Source organism: Mirounga leonina, unplaced genomic scaffold (genome assembly GCF_011800145.1).
Source record: "Mirounga leonina isolate KUSES-001 unplaced genomic scaffold, KU_Mleo_1.0 Mir_199, whole genome shotgun sequence".
NCBI classification, from domain to species: Eukaryota; Metazoa; Chordata; class Mammalia; order Carnivora; family Phocidae; genus Mirounga; species Mirounga leonina.
The window spans coordinates 4,641,261-4,663,536 of NW_023270498.1; the positions used below are offsets into that span (position 1 = coordinate 4,641,261).

The 22,276-nt window shown below is 53.0% G+C and overlaps 1 protein-coding gene across 1 annotated transcript in view; it reads right to left on the reverse strand.

The window, feature by feature from the left end:
* The window catches only part of GRB10 (growth factor receptor bound protein 10), a 173,260-nt gene extending 151,109 nt beyond the window's left edge, over positions 1-22,151 (reverse strand). The window contains exon 1 of the mRNA XM_035026488.1: positions 21,755-22,151. The gene's annotated coding sequence lies outside the window, so the exon portion shown is untranslated. The remainder of the gene's footprint in view (positions 1-21,754) is intronic.
* Positions 22,152-22,276: the final 125 nt, after the last annotated feature.

Sequence of the window (22,276 nt, forward strand, 5' to 3'; positions counted from 1 at the left end):
GGTGCTAGGAGCCCCCGGGGAGAACATGGAAGGTCCACGTGCCCCCCTTTACCTACACCTTGCTCTATGTGTTTCTTCCATCTGGCCATTGCTGAGTTGTAGCCTTTATCACAAACCTACAAATATAAGTAAAGTACCTTCCTGAATTCCAGGAGCCATTCTAGCAAACTATCAAACTAAGAAGAGGGTCGCATCCCCATCCTATATTCATCTGGTCAGAAGTATGGGGGCCTGGGATTCAGCTGGCATCTGTAGTGGGGGCCCCTTTCTGGCGCAGTCTTGAGCCCTATGGCCTGGGCGGGGAGGGGGCAGGGTCGGAACCGCACGGAATTACAGGACACCCCCGCTGGTGTGTGGAGACTTGGAGGGCTGACATCTGGCATCAGATGCGTTGTGAATAAAAAGTGTAAGCTGAGAGAGAAAAACAGGTCGCAGAGCCAGGACCACGTCACCCTTTGCTTGGAGTCTGTCCATCCGCACGGTGAGCTCCTGGCTGGCTTCACCCGCCCCGGCTCCGAGGCTCTGGGTCTGAGTGCTGGCTAAGGCTGGGGGCCCCGGGCCTTCCGTGGGCAGCTTGGCCAGGTCAGAGGAGGGACAGAGCTGGGTCACTCTGCCCCTCTCCCCTGTCAGCTTACCTTCTGTGCCTCCAGGACAAAGTGCCGGTCTCACTCCTGTTCCGAAGCGCTCTGGGGGGTGCTCAGTGTGATACCCGTCTCAGATTCCTCTGCAGACACTTGAGTTTCCCGTGGGGAAACAGGACGGTGGCCAGGAGCTCTGCCCTACAGTCTGGGCAGCCAGCCCCTCGCCACGACGGCTCACAGCCCTGGACCTGGGCTGCACAGAGCTTCTATCCACATCCCGCTCCCAAGCTGACCCCTCAGTGAATGCACATCGAGGGGGCACTAGCATCTCCCCACCGCATCCGTATCGCAGCCCCGGAAAGTACACGAATACACCGGAAGACAGAAGACCTGGGCTCCCCACCTCATCTGGCGCTCAACAACTAAGGGCCATCTTCACGGTGTCCCTACACTACAAAGGACACGAGAGACACAGAGATGAGCCACAGGGCCATCACCAGGGAGAGGCCCCAGCATCCCAGCACCCCTGCCGCACCCCGCATCTGCATCTCCACCTGCAGCAGTCTCTCACAGGAGCCCCGACCTTGACCGACCTCACATGCCAAGGGCAACATCAAAACCACCTTCAGGATACTAACCCAGGGCCTCTCCCTCCCGAGTGCACGCTGGGGTGTCCTGGAGGCCACAGGACGTGGGACTGAATGCAGAAGCAGGTTCTAGAACCCAGGCACCTTCTGTTAAGCCGGATCTTAAAGGGATTTACAAAATGTAAAATGACGACACTCTCATTACATTTTTAATTTGAAAACACAGCTATTTTTTTCTTAAGACATAGCCTTTATGTTTACATATAACAGATTTATTGTTCTTTTTTTTTTTTTTTAAGATTTTATTTATTTATTTGACAGAGAAACACAGCAAGAGAGGGAACACAAGCAGGGGGAGCGGGAGAGGGAGAAGCAGGCTTCCCACGGAGCAGGGAGCCCGACGCGGGGCTCGATCCCAGGACCCTGGGATCATGACCTGAGCCGAAGGCAGACGCTTAACGACTGAGCCACTCAGGCAACCCCGATTTATTCTTCTTTTTATGGAGGAATAAATATTTTGTAAATGTGTCTTTGTTTTCTGCAACAGCAAAGATCAATATGCACAGTCACAAAAACACAAGCTCTGTACGGTCACCAGTCACTTTTAAGGGTGTGAAGCGGGTCCTGGGAGCAAACCTGTGAGGCCCACAGTCTCCACGGCCCGAGCAGCCCCAGGAGGTAAGGGGGATGCCCCCGGGACCGCGGCCTCCCCTGGCACTCAGGACTTGGGCTTGGACAGGCCCCCAGGACAGGCTGCACCACCACCAACCACATTCACATAGCAAACCAAGGCTCTTGGGGAACAAGAGCCCTCAGAGACTCGGTCAATCAGGAAAGATTTCATGAACAACGACAGTGGGTTTCAGAACTGTTCACCTGAGACAGGGCCATGAAAATAAATGAGGGCACTCCCTTCGGGGGCGGGGGCGGGGGCAGATCCGAGGTGGGGAGCCCAAGGGTCGTCACCTCTGAAGAGTAATTGCTCAACTGTGCTCCCCAAAGGCCTGTCCTGTGGGACTCTGGCAAGATGCACACCTGGAAGCATTCAGAAGCATTCTTCCCTGCCTCCTGAATAAGCCACCAAACAGGGACAGTCAGAGAGAAAATGTCACACGTCCAGTATTTCCAGTTTTCTAGCAGAGTTCTGCAGGATGGGCAGCCTCCCCGGGGGCTCCTGCACTGCAGAGTGTCACCATCTGCCCTCCGCCTCTCCCGTGAGAAACCTGGGCCTGAACTTGACACTGAGCTCAGGGCACCCAGGGCACCTGCAGAGATCTCCACCCAGACACGTTCTCCATAATGTTGGTCCCAGCTGCTGCTCTCCTTGGGTTTAAACTGTCCAACATGGGAGACCAGAGCCCACAGCCGGAAGGGACACGCTGTGCGGGACAGGGAGGGACACGGTGTCTCCCGGGGAAAACAGCACCCCACTCTCTCGCCCGCTGCAGGATTACCTCCCAGGACTGAGCACACGCTTAAGGGAAAAGAGGATCTATTTCTGACCTGAGAACGTAAGACTGACTCTGCTAAATGGGGCAAGGGCCTTCGTAACGCCTGTTATTTCTATCCATAAGGACGCACTACCGTGCAAGGGGAAAGACACCAGTGCCCCGAGCTTACCGCGCTCTCCGCTGCAGGCCCAAACGGACCGAGAGGTACCTAAAAAGTCAAATGAATTCAGGTGGCACGTGTGTGCCCGAAACTTGACACCAGAAGGAACGGAGGCTAAGTGAGATGGCCACGCAGACGTACATCCGTTCAGGTGACGACCTCCACCTTCGTAACCGTCCAACGACCTCGAACATTGAGAGAAATAAAAAAGGAGTACAATCGTGCGAGGCCTGGTACAAGATCAGTTCCCTGCCTCCAAAAGGCCACTCCAAACCCAAGGCCTTGGCGGCCACACTCAAAACTAGGAGGCAGCCACCACACCTGAGAGCAAAGGCAGATGGATTACCACGTGACAGCACAGGGCAAAATAGGATTGCCTGTGTTCCCGAACCTCACTGCTTCTAGATCATTCTGAATCCAAGACCAGGGACTGTCAAGTACCCAGGATCTTTCCTACAAAACTCCCCCAGGGAAAGGAAATTAAGTGTTTGCTGAAGACCTGCTATGTGCCAGGCACTGTGAAATGAATTTGCCTTTGATATCTAAAATGCAGAGAGTGGGACGCCTGGGTGGCTCAGTCAGTTAAGCATCCGCCTTCGGCTCAGGTCAGGATCCCAAGGTCCTGGAATCGAGCCTCGTGTGGGGCTCCCCGCTCAGTGGGGAGTCGGCTTCTCCCTCTCCCTCTGCCCCTGCTCATGCACTCACACGCTCTCTCTCTCTCAAATACATAAAATCTTTAAAATGCTGAGCAAAGAAACAACATGCGTGGATGAAGTCCTTCCTCTTATCACACACATCCCCAGTCATTCAAGCAGGTGGGCCTTTGGTGGGAACACACCACCTCTCCCTTCTCCCTTCTCAGGGGAACAAAGAACGTGGGACTTGGGATCCAAAGCTCTGTGAGGACAAGTCTAACCCTTCCATCCACTCACGCCTGCTTGACCCTGAATGAGGCCTGTGACCAGGAGGTCTCCCACTTCCCCATCCATAGAAGGAAGACTCTCTCCCTCGCTTGCAGGGTTGTCCTGAGGGTCAAAGGCAGGGTCAGAGGCAAGCCAGGTAAGCTCAGTGCCAGGAATCCACCACCACCCCCTCCTTCTCAAGCAGCAGCAGGGTGTCTTGTCCAAGCAGTTTCTGGAGTCAGCTAGAAAATGCAAACACCTCTCCGCTATCCAGCATAGCAACTGCAAGATTACGCTATCAAGAGCACCGTTAACGACCAATACAAGTTTCAGTGCTTTGTAAAAGGTTCTTCTAAATATAACTTACTCTACAAACGTTCACATCGAGGCAGCCTTCCTTAAAGCATTAGTTATAAGAGAAGATTCTAGAGAAACGAAGGACAACAAGCTGTAAGATGTACACGACCCCCAAGCACACAAAGATTGGCAAAATGGCCATTATCAGTAATTTAAATGTAAATAAATTAAATCCTCAAAAGGCAGAGATTGGCAGGATGGAAAAATATAAAGACACATAATCCAACAATATGCTGTTTCCAGGAGACTCACTTTAGAACAAAAGACACAATCAGGTTCCAAGTGAAAAGACGGAAAAAGATTATTTCATGTTAACAGTGACAAAAAGAGAGTTGGGATAGCTATACCACCATCGGCCAAAATGTACTTAAAGTGAAAATTCTCAGAAAGACAAAGAAGGACATTCTATATTGAGGATGGGGTCAATCCATCCAAAAGATTTAACAATTGGGGCACCTGGGTGGCTCAGTTGTTAAGCGTCTGCTTTCGGCCCCGGTCATGATCTCAGGGTCCTGAGATCGAGTCCCGTGTCGGGCTCCCTGCTCAGTGGGGAGCCCACTTCTCCCTCTCCTGCTCCCTCCTGCCTGCCACTCCCCCACTTGTGTTCTCTCTCTCTCTCTCTCTGTCAAATGAGTAAATACGCACTCCAAGGAAACTATAGACCAGTATCACTGATGAACACTGATGCAAAAATCCTCAACAAAACGCAACGCTGGTAAACCGACTTCGGTAGTAGATTAAAAGGATGACACAACTGACCAGTGGGATTTATTCAAGAAATGCAGAGAAAGTTCAACCTACAAAAACCAATCAAGAGACCATACCACATTAATAGAATAAATGGAAAAAAACTGACATGATCATCTCACTTGACGAAGAAAAAGCCCTTGACAGAATTCATCACTCTGTCATGCTATACTCAACCAGGAACAGAAGATGTCTTGGTCCGTTCAGGCTACTATGACAAAGTGCCACATGGTGGGCAGTTTATAAAGAACACAAACTTATTGTTCACAGTTCCGAAAGCTGGAAATCCAAGAGCAGCATACCAGCATTATCGAGGGAGGGCTCTGTTCCAGGTCACAGACTTGTCATTGTACCTTCACAGGCCAGAAGAAGCTAGAGAGCTCTGTGGGATCTCTTTTACAAAAGCACTAATCCCATTCCTGAGGGCTCCACCCTCATGACCTAATCACCTCCTGAAGGCCCCCACCTACTAGGATTTCAACATAATGAATTTGGGGAGGACACCAAACATCCAGATGATAGCAAAAGGAAACTCTAACCATCAAAAAATTTTTCTCATATGAAAAATCCCCAACTAACAGCAGACTCAAAGGCAACAGAGTGAAAGCTTTCCCTCTAAGATCAAGAATGAGTCAAGGAGGGGGCACCTGAGTGGCTCAGTCAGTTAAGCGTCTGCCTTCGGCTCAGGTCATGATCTCAGAGTCCTGGGATGGAACCCCACAGTGGGCTCCCTGCTCAGTGGGAGCCTGCTTCTCCCTCCCCCCGTCCCTCCCCCCAGCTCCTGCTCACTCGTTCTCTCTCTCAAATAAATAATATCTTAAAAAAAAAAAAAAAAGGCTAAGTCAAGGAGGCCTGCTTTCATCATTTCTATTCAACATAGTACTGGAAACTCTAGCCAGAGCAATTAGGCAAGAAAAATAAATGCATGGTATCCAAATCGCAAAGAAAAAACTAAAGTTATCTCTACTCCCAGATGATGGGACTTTATATGCAGAAAACTCTATAAAGTTTGCAGATACACACAAAACTATTAGAATGAAATAATAAATTCATGAAGGTCACAGGATAAAAAATCAAGTTTTCTTTTTTTTTTTTTTTAAAGGTTTTATTTATTTATTCATGAGAGGCAGAGGGAGAAGCAGGCTCCCAAGGAGCAGGGAGCCCAATGCGGGACTCGATCCCAGGACCCTGAGATCATGACCTGAGCCGAAGGCAGACGCTTAACCATCTGAGCCACCCAGGCACCCTCAAGTTGTTTTTCTATATACAACGAACAATCCAAAAATGAAATTTAAGAAAATAATTCCATTTACAGTAGCATCAAGAACAATAATTAGGAATAAATTTAACCAAAGGTGAAAGACTTGTAACACTGAAGTCTATAAAATGTTGCTAGAGGAACACAAAGAAGACCTAGGGGTGCCTAGGTGGTTTAGTCGGTTAAGCATCTGCCTTCAGCTCAGGTCATGATCTCGGGGTCCTGGGATCGAGCCCCGTGTCAGGCTCCCTGCTCAGTGGGGAGCCTGCTTCTCACTCCCCCTCTGTCCCTCCCCCCTCTCATGCTCTCTCTCTTGCTCACTCTCAAATAATAAAATCTTAAAAAAAAGAAAAAAGAATACAAAGAAGAGACGTAATAAGACAATATACCTCGTGTTCATGGATTGGAAGACTTGATAGCACTGTCCAAACAGCCTACAGATACAATGCTCTCCCTGTCAAAATCCCACCAACATATTTTGCAGAAATATAAAGAATCGGGAAATATCAAGTATTGATGAGGACATGGAGAGACTGGAATGCTTGCCCACTGCAGATGGGAATGCAAAATGGTGCAGCCACTATGGAAAACAGCACAGCGGTTCCTCAGAAACACTAAAAACAGGATTACTATAAGATCCTGCAATTCTTGGGCACCTGGGTGGCTCAGTCGTTGAGCGTCTGCCTTCAGCTCAGGTCATGATCCCAGGGGCCTGGGATCGAGCCCCGCATAGGGTTCCCTGCTCAGCGGGAGGCCTGCTTCTCCCTCTCCACTCCCCCTGCTTGTGTTCCCTCTCTCGCTCTCTCTGTTAAATAAATAAATAAAGGGACTCCTGGGTGGCTCAGTTGGTTAAGTGTCTGCCTTCAGCTCAGGTCATGATCACTGGGTCCTGGGATCGAGCCCCGCATCAGGCTCCCTGCTCCGCGGGAAGCCTGCTTCTCCCTCTCCCACTCCTCCTGTTTGTGTTCCCTCCCTTGCTGTGTCTCTCTCTGTCAAATAAATAAATAAAATCTTAAAAAAAAAAAAAAAAGATCCTGCAATTCTGCATCTAGGTATGCACCAAAAAAAAAAAAAAAAAAAATCTGAAAGCAGGGACTCAAACAGGTACTTGTATACCGATGTTTGTAAAAGCACTATTTGCAGAAGTCAAAAGGTAAGAAGAATCCAAATACCTATCAGCAGTTGAATGGATAAACAAAAAAGATGGTGTATACATACAAGAGAATGTTGTTCAGCCATAAAAAGGAATGAAGTACCAACAGCTGCCAGAACACGGACGAATCTTGAAAACATGACACTAAATGAAAGAAGCCAAGCCAAAAACCACATACCATATGAACCCATTCGTAGACATATCCCCAACAGGGAAATCTATAGAGACAGAAAACAGGTTAGTGGTTGCTGAGGGGTGGCGGGGGTGACGGAATGAGAATTATAACCAGAGAGCAGAGGCTTCCTCGTGAAGTCTCGAGTTGTTCTAAAATTGACTGGTGGTTCAGAGAGCCTGGGTGGCTCAGTCGGTTGAGTGATCAACTGTTGATTTCGGCTCGGGTCAGGATCTCAGGGTCATGGGATCAAGCCCGGGGACAGGCTCTGCACTCAGCATAGAGCCCGCTTGAGATTCTCCCTCTCCCTCTCCCTGCTCATGCTCTAAATAAATAAAAAAATTTCTTAAAAAAAATAAAATAAAACTGACTCATGCTAGTTGCACATACCTGTGAGTATAGTAACTGGGTATCATATATATTACATGTATCTACACCCACACACACACACACTAATTGCACAGATCTGTGCATATACTCATTGTAACTGACTTGTGCACTTTAAATTTAATTGGGTAAACTGTGTAGTATGTGAATTATATCTCTATAAAGCTGGGTTGTTTTTTTTTTTTAAAGAAAGAACTCTATAAAAGACGAGCCCTGTGATGCAATCAGCCCAAAAGTGTACTGTGCCCCCCCACCCCCCCACCAAATTTCGAACCACCATAATTTACCGTCTCCTTGGAGTGTCGAACTGAATTTTCTGAAAGTTCTGCCACGGGAAACGAGCTTTATCTACCCTGACATTTCTAAGCACATCTGGCCAAGGAGTATTAGCTCTGCGGCGTCTATTAGCCCTCGGGAAAGCACAAGGCTGTCCAACATCACCACAAGCGCGGGAGACTCTTGATAAAGGCTGACAAAGGAACAGCGTCCAAAGCCCCATGGGCTCCATCAATGTCTGTGCTGAGCAACAAGAACAGGCAAGAAGACAAACATTCCAAAGGGTCCACGATCCCAGGAAAGCTTTCGGTGGGGGTTTTTTTCAAAAGGTGGAACGATGAAGAGCAGGTGCCCAAGGCGCAGCCTGCCACACAGAACAGACTCCCAAGTGAGTAAGACAGAAGCTACTCCCATGTCACCCGCCCTTACGGGGAGCAACAACCCTGCCCTAGCTTCCCCCAGAGGGCAGAGCTCAGGCTAGGGACACCAGCGGGGGCTCTCCCACTGCTTGTGGCCCTAGGGCTTACAAGCTCAATGGGACACCAATCCTGCACTCCTACGATGAAGACAGGCAGGGCTTCCAGACCCTGCAAGATTCCAAAGGCTTCCAACTTTTTTCTTTCATCCGAAACACAAGAGAAACCACCGAATAAAACCCACAGAATCCAAGTAAATGTCAAAGTGGGACTCTGGGCAAATATTTAATAATGGAGTAAAGTGTGGACGCTTCATTTAAGAATGCCACTTACAATCACGGAGGGCCAACGGCTGAAAATTTTCCGGCAGATGCCCTAGATTAAGTAATAGCATGAGTAATAAGAGCTCTCCTCTCACAGCGTCAAGCAGCCTTTTCAGAGATTTTTAGAGAAGAAACCAAATAGAGAATGGGACAAACGTATGAAGACCTCAGCACGTGAAGCGCGCCTCCAACTCACCGAACTGGAACGGGCCTGGTCCCGAGATCCCGGGCGACTCACGCACACGTTGCAGTTTGAGTACGGTTTTCGGACACTGTTAATCCTGAACCTTTGTCAATACTGACGCTTGCCAGCTCCCTCCAGGAAAACAAGTGTAAAATCCATTTGGGTCACTCCTTTATCGTTGAGCCACCCCTCTGCTCGCTGTCCCTTCCTCCAGGGACGTCACTATTCTCAGGGGAGTGGGACGGCAGCATGCACCTGCTGGGTGAGTGGCTCCCAGGGTCCTTGTGCAAACCCATCCAGCGCACTCCTACAGCCCTTCTCCCACTTGAGTGCCCCAACAGGTGCTGAGAGCTTCCAGCCCTTGGCGGTGAAGGCAAAGAGCCAGAGCCGAGCGGCCAGCACCATTCTGCAGAGAAGTTAACCGCGATGAGCAGGAAGAGCACAGGCGGGGACCTAGAGGTCCCATTCATGCGCTCAGGATGGCCTTCCCTCCCTGATAGAAGACTAGAGCCGGGAGCATCTGGAGCTCAGCTCCCCACAGACCGGGAAAGTTCTGGACAGTCCTGGACTCCCTGCCCCAGGAGACAGAGGACAAAAGGCAAAGGAGAAGCAAACGGGTTCAGTACACACCTGCTGGCCCCCTAATGGGAGTCACTGCATCCCGTGTCCCCCTAATGCAGCCCCTACCAGCCTGGGGAGGAACAAAGCCCACTCCACGTGGGAGGAGGGACGGGGAATATTTTTACCGAATCCATCAGAATAAGCCTTCGTGGAAAGGGTTCAGGTACTTGGAAGGTTTGGGAGGGGTTAGGACTCTGTGAGTCACTTCCAACCCCCATGAATTCTATGAAATAGGAGTAAATACGGTGCATCATGTTGATTTGGGATGTGATGTGTGGCCATTGTCAACTGCCAGGCGTGCTTCTGTGGCCCGCGTGGGTGGGGTTGGGGGAGCCTTGGGACTAGGCCAGCATTTTTTGTTAAGTCTGGTAAAACACAGAAACAAGAAGGGCCTCCTGTCACATGCTCTCCCAGACCCCCAGGGTCCACAGGGCTCAGACTGCCCTACCGCCAACCCCCAGGGCTCTGCCCTTGACCTTCTGATTAGGCAATAATTCTGGCAGGTGGGAGCTGCCAAGTTTCTGACCCAACTGGTGGTCCCAAGCCCGGAACACTGCTCCTGAGCTGGGGTGACTTCTGAACCAAGCATCCCTGCTCGAGCTGTGGACCCATACGAATCACCTGGCTGCTTTACAAGATGTGGGATTCCAGATCCCAGCTCTGCAAGTAGGTCTCATGGATCGGGGCAAGGCCTGGGGGAGGTTCAGAGGTCACCGCTTGAAAAACCCTGCTCTCAAGGGACACCTGGGTGGCTCAGTTGGTTAAGCGACTGCCTTCGGCTCAGATCATGATCCTGGAGTCCCTGGATCGAGTCCCGCATCAGGCTCCCTGCTCAGCGAGGAGCCTGCTTCTCTCTCTAACCCTCCCCCGTCTCATGTACTCTCTCTCATTCTCGCTCTCTCAAATAAATAAATAAATCTTTAAAAAAAAAAAAAGAAAAAGAAAAACCCTGCTCTCTCCTAGCCATCCCTCCACCCAGGCATTATCAGGGTATCACCTCCCGTCTGAAAGGAAGGTACACCCGTTCTGGTCCACGCGGACTTTCCTAAGGCATTTTTACTGCATCATGAGTCCACACCTAAAGAGGCTGCCCGGCTTTGGTGGGACCACCAAGGTTGAGCATCAGTGAATTAGACTGTAGCAGAAATCCAAAAGAAGTTCTCTGAAAAGCTCAGAAACCCAGGTCTGGGTGGCGCTTCCGTGATGGCTCAAGGAGTGACTGGCAGCCTTAGAAAATGCAACGACCTAACTCACACTTTCATTCCACCATTCTGGAATCCCGCTAACTTCCCGTCAAAGCAATAGTGAAATCACCACGAATGCTGTGGACTGCGTCCCGCGCCAGTTAGCACATGCCCCCCTCTCCGTCCTACAAGGCAGTGAGTCCCATCCCTGTTTCAGGGGCACGGGGCACAGCAGCGAGCCCCCCGAGTCCGCTGTGCACTAACACCGCCCACAACCGTGCTTCCCCGTGTGGCTGCCTGGCACCCCAAATCCGGACTAAGTCTTCTTCTGTGGGTCTTTACCAGCTTTACGCTCTCGAGTGCCAGAGGAGAGGAAAACCAACAAGTCCTCCCACGCCCACCCCCTGTCCCCACCCAACACATAGAGCTCGTGGGTCCCAGGCTAAAGGGTGGGCATGTGACACCTTCTCCCCCTACACACAGGGACAACCAGCAAATGGCACAGAAGCAGAGACATGCATTAGACGAAAGGCAGGGCCTGGTCTCACGGTGACTTGTAACCAGACTCCGAGGCTCAGCACTTCGGGCCCACCACCCGTCAAATCCCGGCTGTCACTCGCCACCTTTCACACTTAAGAGAACTGTGAGGGAAGGCACCTTTCACACTTACAGAGAACCGTGAGGGAAGGCGACCGCTTCTTCCTCGCTCAGGGGGGGAATGAGACGTCCAGTCCCACAGATGGCAGCCTCTACAGACAATAGCTGCTATGTGTGGGCACCTCCAACAAAACCTCTGTCAACAGCCTGGCAGGGACTCCTGCCATCAACCGACAAATGGCAGATGATCAAAGGGGCAATCACCGCGTGAAACAGGTGATCTGATTGTTCTAAGAGCGAGGGCAAGGAAGTCCCACCTGTGTTTGGAGCGATCGGCTAAGCTAATTCAAGCGTGTGAAATCTCCCCAACATCTCACACCTTACCCTACTCGTCAGATAGGTTCGCTCCAGGGAGGAGGCGGATTTGGAGAGCAAGGGGCAATGTGACAAGCTGTGTCTATCCCGGGCTTTTCTACCCGGCTATATATTGTCGCTGAGGTATAAAAGAAGTCCAGACAAGCCTCGGTATCTGTCCTAAGCAGAGAAAAAGGTCCAGTTTCCCCCTGGAAACCCTTATCTGTTCATTTCTCCAGCTGGCTCCCACACCCACTGCCCACCACTTGGCTAAGAGATAGTGGACAGGTTTATCTAGGTACAGTTATTACTTGTTACATATTAAACAATTAAGTTAGAAACGGTTACATAACACCGAGTCCGACAGCTTACAGCTAACACCCAGAGGCTACAGGATCCTGGACTCGGGGGACCAGCAGGACATGGGGCTGGGGGCAGCGCTTCTGAGAACACGCAGCCCCTCTGAGCCCCTGGGCCACCAAAACGCACAGCGAGACCAACAAGCGGCTGACCACTGGCTCCTTTACCGATCACCCAGGACTGGCCCTTCCCGGACAGCATGTACATGAGGACCACGCGGCCACACTGCAGGGCTGGTCCCCAGTGCATCCACATCCATAGTGCGGCACTGGCTACGCCAGACCCACCACACGGGGTCGCTGCATGCAGAGTGGGAGATGGGGTTCGGGCGCAGGCCGCATAGTGCGCAGCATGGCACACCGGGTTGGGGGAGCTGGGGTGCAGGCCGCACAGAGCGCAGCGTGGGAAACCAGGACTGGGGCGCAGGCCGCACAACCCGCAGAGTGGGAGACCCGGCTAGGGCACAGGACGCACAGCGCGCAGCGTGGGAAAATGGGCTGGGACGCAGGCCGCACAGCGCGCAGCGTGGGAAACCGGGGCTGGGAAGCAGGCCGCACAGCGCGCAGCGTGGGAGACCCGGCTGGGGCGCAGGACGCACAGCGCGCAGCGTGGAAGACCGGGCTAGGGCGCAGACCGCACAGTGCACAGCTCTGGAGACAAGGCTCAGGGCAGAACGCACAGAGTGGGAGACCAGCTGGGGCACAGGCCACAGAGCTACGTCCCCACCGGGGAACTTCTGTGCAGAACACCAGGTCCTGGTGTCCTTAGCACCCACAGACACAGCCTGACGTGTTCGATCATGGAGAAGTAAGGAAGCCATCCTGGCAAGGGTGGGATACTGCCCTGCCTCCGAAATACATACAATGAGACCCACCCCTACCACTTCACATGTGCCCAGAGGACCCTATAGCACAGGTCTGGCCCCACACTGCTCTGCTTCAAGGGGATGGCATTCTGAAGAAGGGGGAGAAGCATAGCCTGGTCCAGGTACCTGGGACCCCCAGGCCCATGTGACCGGGTCAGGCCCGAAGGCTTCAGTGAGAACCTCCACTGCCCAAGCCCTGGTTCTCACGGCAATCCAAAAGAAACCCTCTGCTCCTTCCGCGGCCCCACGGCCTCCCACTGCGGCCACCTCCACTCTGATGGGCAAGGGCATACACTGCTCACGGAAACACAACATCCCCGTCATCCACCGGTGAGACCACGCGTGAGACTGGGCTGGAGGAATGCCAGGCCCACCACGAGTCAGACACGGGACAGCACATCCGCTCTTTCCACCGGGGGGGGGGGGGGGGGGGGGGCGGTGAGCACCAGGGGCGGCCAGGTCTGGTTTGCCAGGGTCACTCCCACCCCTCTCCAGAATGTCAGTGCAAGAACAGCAGGAAGGGGGACGCTACCTCTTGAAGCCGAAGGCACAAAGCGAACAGAGGGTACCCACGGAGCGCGGGCTGCGCGCTAGGCCCGGGATGCGGATGCGCGCGTGCGCACGCGCACACGGCCCTCACCGGCCTGGCGATAAGTAACTCACACGAGGCCACAGAGCCAGTGAGCACGCCACCCTCCGGTCTATCGGGGACATGGCAGCAGGAGCTGGGAGCTGCGGAGGGCAGTAAGGACCACCTGGAAGCGACTCTGACACTGAGCCACTCCACCACACCCACACTAGGAAAGGGAGCAGGGAGCTGGGGAGCCCACCGGGACGCTGTGTTCAGACAAAGGAAGAAGCACCAAGTGCAGCTCCCGGGAAGGAGCGGCCGGGCGGCCTCGGATCCTCTGACTCCCAGAGGGCTCGGGGAAGACAGCGCATATTCACCCGACGGGGAGGGATCCAAGGCGACCAGGACCATGCGCTCTCAGGATTTTCTTAAAGTCGACCGCATGAAAGCCGACCAAGAGTGGAGCGTTCGACCCAAAACGATGGGCAGCGAGCCTTTCTCACGGTTCCGGCAGATCGTGAATGGCCTGGGCTGCCGCTGGGAGGCGACGCACACGCCACCCAAGTGTTCAAGCCCACAGTGGGCACCCCCACGGTGGAGATGCTGCAGGGTAAACTGAGGCACAGAGTCCAGCCCTGAAATTCCAGAAGAAATCAAAGTGCAGACACATGAACTTGCCCCAGGCACAGAGCAAGTCACCGGCAGGGGTGAACCCCGCTTTCTTCCCAGACTCGAGGCTGCCCTGCTGCTCTCTGTGGTGACTCCCCACCCCACCTCTGCAGTCAAGGGCGGTAAGGAGGCGCAGGGGTCCCGTCCACCCCCTGCCCTCTGCTCGCAACCCCACCGTGAACTCCTCCGCCTGATCTCACAGGCCCTGCAGCCTCCTGGGGAAGAGGAGTGATTCACAGGACAGAAGGGCCCTCCTCTGCCACACCCCCCATAAAAAATACCAGTGCTCCCAGCTAAAGGCGCGTGCGGGAGAGCAAGAGGTAAAACCTCCCGGCAGCAGATCCAGAAAAGCCGGGCCAAATGACCCACTGAACACACACTCAGCTGCGCTGGGACCACAGGAAGGGCATCTTTTAAAAGGCAGTGGAGCAGGGGAAGCTGAATCCAAGATGCAGAAGAGCCAGGCGCCCGGCCAGAAAGCAGACACACAGCCAGGCGCGCAGCCAGGCCCGCAAGTGTCAGGAAGGAGAACCCCCATTTACCTCTGGTGGCCCAGGAAGGACAGGGTCCAAACAAGAGCACTGACTCCAGTCTAAGGACCAGCTGGAGCCATGTCCTCCCCCAAAGCCATCAGCCAGGCAAATGTCCTGCTCTCACCACCAGAACACCGGGGCTGCTTTCCAGAAGCAGCAGGCGGGTCTCTGGGCCTCTGGGACCACGCTGGGCACAGGTGGGCGAGGGGCAGGTGACACAGGACTGCCAGTGTCCCCAGAGCCTGCAGCAGCCCGCCTCATCAGCAATAAAGAGGCTTCTGCACACAGTCTAGCCAGCCGAGGAAGAAGGTCCCGAGCCATGGGCACCAGGGGCTCCCCACACAATGGGGCAGCCGGGCAGCGGTCCCCTGAGGCCCACCGTCAGCTCCCCAGGGATGCCTCTGAAAGCAGGCTGGCAGAGAAGGGCCCAGACCTCTGAGCAAAGCCTTGAACCTGAAAGACGGGGGTGCCAAGCAGAGTGGGTCGGACCCACCCTGTCAGCCTTACCTGTCTCAGCCTGTCTGGCCACTGCTGGGGCGACCACCAGGGCACAGGCCCGACACGCCCCGTGGACGAGGAAGGCCTGCCCACGTGGCCTGCACCAGCACGCAGAGGCCCGCACCCACGGCCCGGCAGGCAGAGGTGGGCACGGAACAGAAGATGAAACCCTCTCCAGCCCGCCCCAGCCCCAGGACTATGGGGGGACAGTAAAATCTGAAGCTTCCCGTCACACACCACCCTCGTTCCTGCCTCCCTCCCATCTTCACCACTGCTTCCCCAGGCTTGGATATCCAAACAAAACACACCTGTAAGCTCTCGCCTGTCACAGGCTCTGCTTTCTGCCTAAGTCAGGCACAAATATGTAGAAAAGTTTTAAAACAATAATGTAAAAATTTGAGAAAGAAACTATATAGGAAAAAGAAAAAAAAACAAACGAATATACCCCCCTAAAAATTTAACAAATACCGTATCTATGAAACAAGAATGTTATGCGATTAAAATAAAAATAATCAGTTTTGGTGATGACGGAGTGTCACTGTAGCTTCACTGACAAATGCCCCGCTCTGCTGGGGACACTGGGGGTGGGAGAGGCCGTCTGTGGTGGGGAGGGGCACACAGGAAATCTCTGTTTTCTGCTCAATTTTGCAGTGAATCTACAAACTGCTCTGAAAAACAAAGTCTACTGAAAGAAAAGAATCAGAGAAGAGGTCCTTGGGGATTAAAAATTAAAACAGAAATTTAAAATCCGATAGAAAGGATTAAAAGTCAGCCTGACATACCGCACAACCCCGAACAGCAGAACACACAGAAAACAGGAGATAGAAGTAATTGGAGAACCAGTCCCAGAGCCTAACAAACAAAAGCCACTCTAGAAAGAGAGAAGGGGAAAGGCGGAAGAAAGGAAATTAAAGAATTAATTCAAAAACATGTCCCATGCCCAAAGGAACTGGGTTTCCAGCTTGAAGGGACCCTCGCTGTACCCTGCACAATAGATGGAGACCCCCCTACAAGGCACTTCTTCAAAGGATTTCCAAACAAAGATACAAAGAGAAAATTCCAGAAGCTTCTAGACATAAAAAAAAGAAAAAACAGGGAAAAAAGAAAAAAGAAAAAAAACCACTGAGAAGATTACATACCAAGAATCAAGAATCAGAGTAGGTTCCTTCTCAACCCCATTCTGCCTAAAGACAGCGGCATCCTTCAAATTTTTGAGGGAAAACGATTTCCAGTTTAGGAGTCTACACCTGGACACCCGTATCTTTGAGAGGAGAATAAGGATGTTTTCAGACACACAAGGTCTCAAGAACTGGCAGGACCCTGATTTTTGGAAGCTAGCATGGAATGTTCTCCATCCTACTGTGGGAAGAAACGAGGAAAGAGTCATGGGATCCTAGAGAAAGGCAAAGGGCACCCCCAGGTTGATGGGGAAGGAAGATGCCAGGTAGGGCAGGGAGTGCTAAGTCCATGAACTACCAAGCAAGTGCAAAAGCATTCCCAGGAAAAGCACAGTGTCGGGAGAGATAGGGAAGTGAGCACGGGGAGCTTCACGGCTCAGCCCCCAGAGCATCAGCAGTGCGTGATGGTCCAGCCCACCTCGCCAAAAGAGTCAGCGGGGAGACAGGATGTACAAGGGCAGGGCAGGGACGGGACAGACGGGGGACGGGACCCCTCACCTTCCAAGCAGGGAAGTCAAAGAATCCTATGAGAAATGGGAGACATCTGCTTAGAAATATGGATAAATATGTACAGAAAAAAACTAAGCCTGGTTACTTCTGGGGAGCTGTTTATACACATAGATCATTCTAATTACAAAATCCAACTAAATTTAACAACGGTCTGTCCTGGGTGCTGAGGGATTAGGAAGCCGGGGGACACTGCAAATGGAGGGACCTTGTATGGGGGGCAGGCCAGGAGAGCAGGGGATGGGGCCCTACCTGGGGAGGCTGCCTGCGCCCACCACAGCCCTGCAGGCCGCAGGGTGGGGAGAAGGGCCAGGCTTGCGGTGTGGACACAGTCCAAGTGGGGGGCACGGAGCCCCGTCCTGCCATATCCTTCCTCCAAAGCTCCCACATGCTACTGAGGAGATGTAGGCTGCAGTCTCATCTTCATATTTCTCTAGAAACATCCTAGCCGGGTTTCCACGAGGTCCACAGAATTTTGGAGAAGAGAGGACAGCATCCTAGGAAAAGCAGCCTGAAGGCTCTTGGGGAACACACCACAGCCTGCAGCTGGGCCACAGGGGACGCTGAGCCGGCCCTCCATATCACTCAGCTCAACCTCCCACCTGGTGGCAAGATTTCCAAGCCGGACCCCAGATATGGAGCAAGGTGTCGTCCTTCAACCAAAGGAGCCCTCCTGTCCGCGTGAGGCTAGCATACAAACTTTGGAACTTAAAAGTTCCTCAGTTCGTAGCAGCTTTCCGATCACTATGAGCTTCTGACGCAGGCATTCCTAAAATGACCACTATTAGATACGTGACCTGAGAAAAGTTTGTACATCAAGGGGCGGTCTCGACTCGAAAATGGTGGGGAGAAGACACTCCCAGGGCTGACAGGCAAGAGAATAAAGAAGCAAACCAAAGGCCCAGCTCATCAGAGACGTGAGCGCCCGCAGGGTCTCTGCAACCCGAGAAGCATCTCAGGAGGGATCCAGGTGACTTGTGGTCGGTCAGTAGCCCGGGAGGTCCTCACTGGTGGCCCCCACGTGACAGGACGAGAGAAAAGGTACCCACGGTTCTGTATTTTCAGAGGCCCCCCAGCGTGGTGCACCTGATAGCTCTAGACGGGGCCAGACAGAGCACGGTCACCTTGCAGTTCTATTTGTGGTGACAATGACACGGAAGGGTCCCAGCTGCCAGGTCTGCTCCAAAGGGCAATAATGATGCAACGCTGAGGGCCAGCACACATCAAGCTCTTTCCAAGCCAAGTGCTTCTGGAGCCCACGTTACTAGGCAAGACTGCAGCGGCTGGTGCCCGGGCCCATTGACCCAGCTCGGAAACCCAGCCAGGACTCAGGGAGAGGCAGGGCCGCCCACCGGCACAGCCCTCGGGCAGCGCGCAGAGCCGTTTCCCAGGGGCACGGTCAGCCCGGCAGGACCAAGGGCCCATGCTCATTTCTGCCCCAGCCGGGCTAAGTGTCCCTGTAGACTCCAGACACCAACCAACCTCGGAGTCCTGAGAATAGATGCCACCTGGCCCCACATGCCTGAGGACAGGGGTCTCCCTGCATTCACCCTGCAGCCCAGCTGAGCCTGCGCACCTCCCCGGTCTGCGCCTCTCTCCTTCTGGTCCCGGGGAACCAGCTGCAGATGCCTGCTATTCACTATCACCGGGGGCAATCGCTTTGCCCCCAGGTAAGATCTACGTTCCACCACCCACCTTTACTCCTGGAACCCCACCAGTGAGGAGCTCCCGCTGCTGTGTTACAGGCCAGAAAAGGATCCTTACAGGGACTGGTGCTCAAAGCAGCTTATGGGCCGTTGTTCCACAAGGTTTGGTGCAGCGAACACGCGCCAAGCACCAGCAGGCAAAGGGATGAGAAGCGGAGGCCTCTTTCGAGCAGACCTTGTGGGTTAATAGAAAGCAGGATCATCAAGCACACAAGCTACTCAAAGGCAAGGCTGAGTATGCACAGAAGCGGCATGTCCCGGCTCTCGCTGAGCGTCACCCACCACGCGGAGGGTCACACAACTCCAACAGCCCTTGCCGGTAAACACACCTTTGGCTCTCGTTTTACCGATGAGCTTAGTTAACCTGCTCAGGCTCACAGCAGGCTCGCAGCACCAGGAAGTAGGAGATCCCGGGGTCAAACTGGGGCAGCAGTCCTCGTGCGAACGTCAGCACGGGCCACTCCCCTGCGCAGAGCAGAAAGGGAGCGGGATTCCTCCCCAGCACCCGTTCCCAAAGGAGGTGCCAAAACACACCGTCCACTCTGGCGGCTCCGGCCCAAACCAGTCCTCAAATCGAGCATCTCAACAATCAAGGAAGGTCTCTGTCAAGTCCATATATGAATGCAACGGCTGAAAAATAGTAATAATATTCTAGTTTCGCCAGTGGCATCCAGTGGTGATGAACCCGGCAGGCATCCTGTTTCCACCCGGACATAGGGCCAGCGAGGCTCCCCTTAGTCTCAAGGCCATCTCCGCCACGGCACGGGCAAAAAGGGAGATCCCCTTGGAGTGGGTGAACCCCAAAAGCAGAAAGTCCGAACCGCTCAGGGTTCTGCCTCTGCAACATCCTTCCATCACACCGGGACAGGGCTCTCTGGGTTGCCATCTCAAAGGACAGTCACACCATCTCCCTTCCCATCATTAAGGAAGAGCGGTCAGCCCTTCCAGGAGCTGCCGGTTTTATGCTCCCCTGCTTTCATGTCCTTCCAATTAATAGGGCCCGTGACCCCCAGGAGCAGGGACAAAAGCCCATTCCATGGAGAGGAGTTCAGAGCTCCTCCAAGCCAGGAAGGGCAGTGGAGGGATAGATGTCTCCACCAGAGGGAGAAGGCGGGGAGCAGACAGCTCCCCAGAAGCCTGCAGCTAAAATACGAGCACAGATCAGACGCTCAAGGATGAGATGCGTTCCACACCCATTAGCGCGCAGACCTCGGACGTAGGTTACCAGATCCCCAAAGTGCCCTGTCTGCCAAGCCTCACCCACCAAGTCACTCCACTGTCTTAATTCCTTCCATAATTTCCCATAATTCGATAGTTGAGCAAAAAATAAAGACAGGTTAAAGAAAAAAAAAAATCTTCACTAGCAGAAAAAGTTTTATTTAAATTTTGAACACGACTGGTTACTTAAGTGCAAAGACAAGGCAAGTATTTTTTCCCCCACGAACCCACGCAATTCCACACTGGCTTAACAGACTGAGAAACAGACAGGGGGATTTTGCGCACACGGCAAATGCACCAGCTTCCTCCCCCCCCCCCCCCCCCCCCGCATGGAACAGACCCCTCTGCTCTGAGTTCTGACCCTGGCTCAAAAACATCCTACCACTGTGTGGGTTTTTCTTCCCCTGCAGAGACGGATAGAATTCCAAGAAAATAGGTTCCTTAAATTAGGCCACCTTCAAAGCATTTGCTTTTATCAGATATACCAAGCCAGAATTTCTTCTACAGCTCTGAGGCAAAGCCCAAGGCACAAAAGCTGCCTCTGTTGGAGCAGGAGTTTGATTTCTGTACCTTGTCAAGTCTCAGACCAGCCACCCCGTCAAAATCCAAGTTCTGTGCTCACTCTCAGATTCTGACTTCGGCTCTCTCCAGTGGGGCAGTCACTGGGGGTGCCCTGGGTTCCGATCCTGACGGCCACCACCAATAAACCCCTAGACAAGGAGCTGGCATGAACCCGCCCCGCTCTGGGTTCCCGGCTAACAAAGGTAAGGCATTCTGCCCAGCCCAACACTGGCCCAAAAGTGGTACAGACCACAGGCGAAAGGGCAACTGATGACTTCTAGGGATGCACAGCTTTTATTAAAACGCTGTTGAAATTCCCGTAAACAGAACTTGCCCTATCGAACTCTTGACATCAAAGTTTCCTCCCAAAATAAATGTACAGAAGTGGAAGGTCTGGCAACAGGACAGAAATCTGGAAGGTGGGGAGCCCCCTGAGTGGTAACAGAGCCTCCTACTTCTCCAGATGTGTGGCTGGAAGGAGGAACCTCCTCTGGACCACTTCTCTCTTTCAGAGGCAGATGGACTCATGCAGAAGCATAAAACACACAGGACTAAAAAATAATAATAATAATAATAATAATCCAAAGCTTAGGTCCCGGTGACAGCTCCATCATTTGCCGGCCATGTGACCCCAGCATGCCAATTAACCTCCTGAGCCTGTTTCCATACCTGTAAAACGGGGTCAGCAGCCTCAGTTTCCATACCTGCAAAACGGGGATCAGCAGCGAGGACGAAAGCAAGGAGGCTTCTAACAAGTCTCTTACACTGTGAAACGTTACAGGCCTATCAGGCGCTAGGCTTCTCAGTTACAAGAGGCCACGCACAGGGTGTGTAACTCTGTCTGTCCTCACATTCCCTCCCTGTAATCTGGGGATTGGCCTGTGTGGCCCTTCTCTTTCAAGTGTTCCCAATAAAACTCAAGTATCATGTGCAGTAATCCTAGAGTTCAGATTTTACACTGGAAAAAAACAAAACAACAGTCATTTAGAATCATTCCTGGAAACACATTTGCTTTCAGGTTCTCCTTAATAACATACCCCGCGCCCACCCCAGACACCTCACCTTTGCCATAAGTCACATCTTCCTTTACAGAAACCTGGCTTCTTCCTATTTCTCCTCTTGGAAAGAGAGAGGGGGACGCTGGGTCACTCTGGCGAAAAATCACCAGCTCTGTGCCATAAACCCCCGATCAACGCCTGTTGCTGCGCTACCAACATGTGTTCTTAGTAAAACTGAGCGAAACGTTACATAGAGCACCATTTCTGAACCTCGGGGGCTGCAAACGGCTGAATCAGCATTTTCGGAAACAAAGTGTTCTGGGCCTGGCCTTGTAAACAGGGGCACAGAGAAAGTTGTGCAATAATGCATATTTACTCACGAGCGCTACTTGTTTGGGCTTTTTCTCTGCACCTCTCTTGAATGAAAGTGGCTACGACCTTTGCAGGGAAAGCCTTCTTTCCAATGCGTCGCGGAGATCCGGGACCGGGTCAGAGTCACCTGTGGCTACCCACCGTTTGGGTCAGAGCAGATGACACAAAGTCGGCGTTTCTTCCAATCCCAAGAAAAGGCGAACACAATCAAAAGTCGAGGACACCCCTAATTTCCATAACGCACATGCTCGAGGGCAGCGGCAAGGCAGGCGTTTGGAGAGGCGACCAGGGACGGCGGAGAGTTGCATCAGAAATTTCCTTCTGCGAACGGTCTGGCTCTTATCACATTTCCACGGCTGGCGGGCGGCTGACCCGCGAGCCCACAACTTGGTGTTAGGCCCCGGCGGCGGGTAACGGGGCCACGAGGGGAACCCCCCCCCCCAAAAAAAAAACTCCCCGGCCCCGCCGCGCCGCCCCGCCCGCCGGGCGGGATAGCAACAATCCGGGGCGCCCCCCGCCCCCCCCCCGGG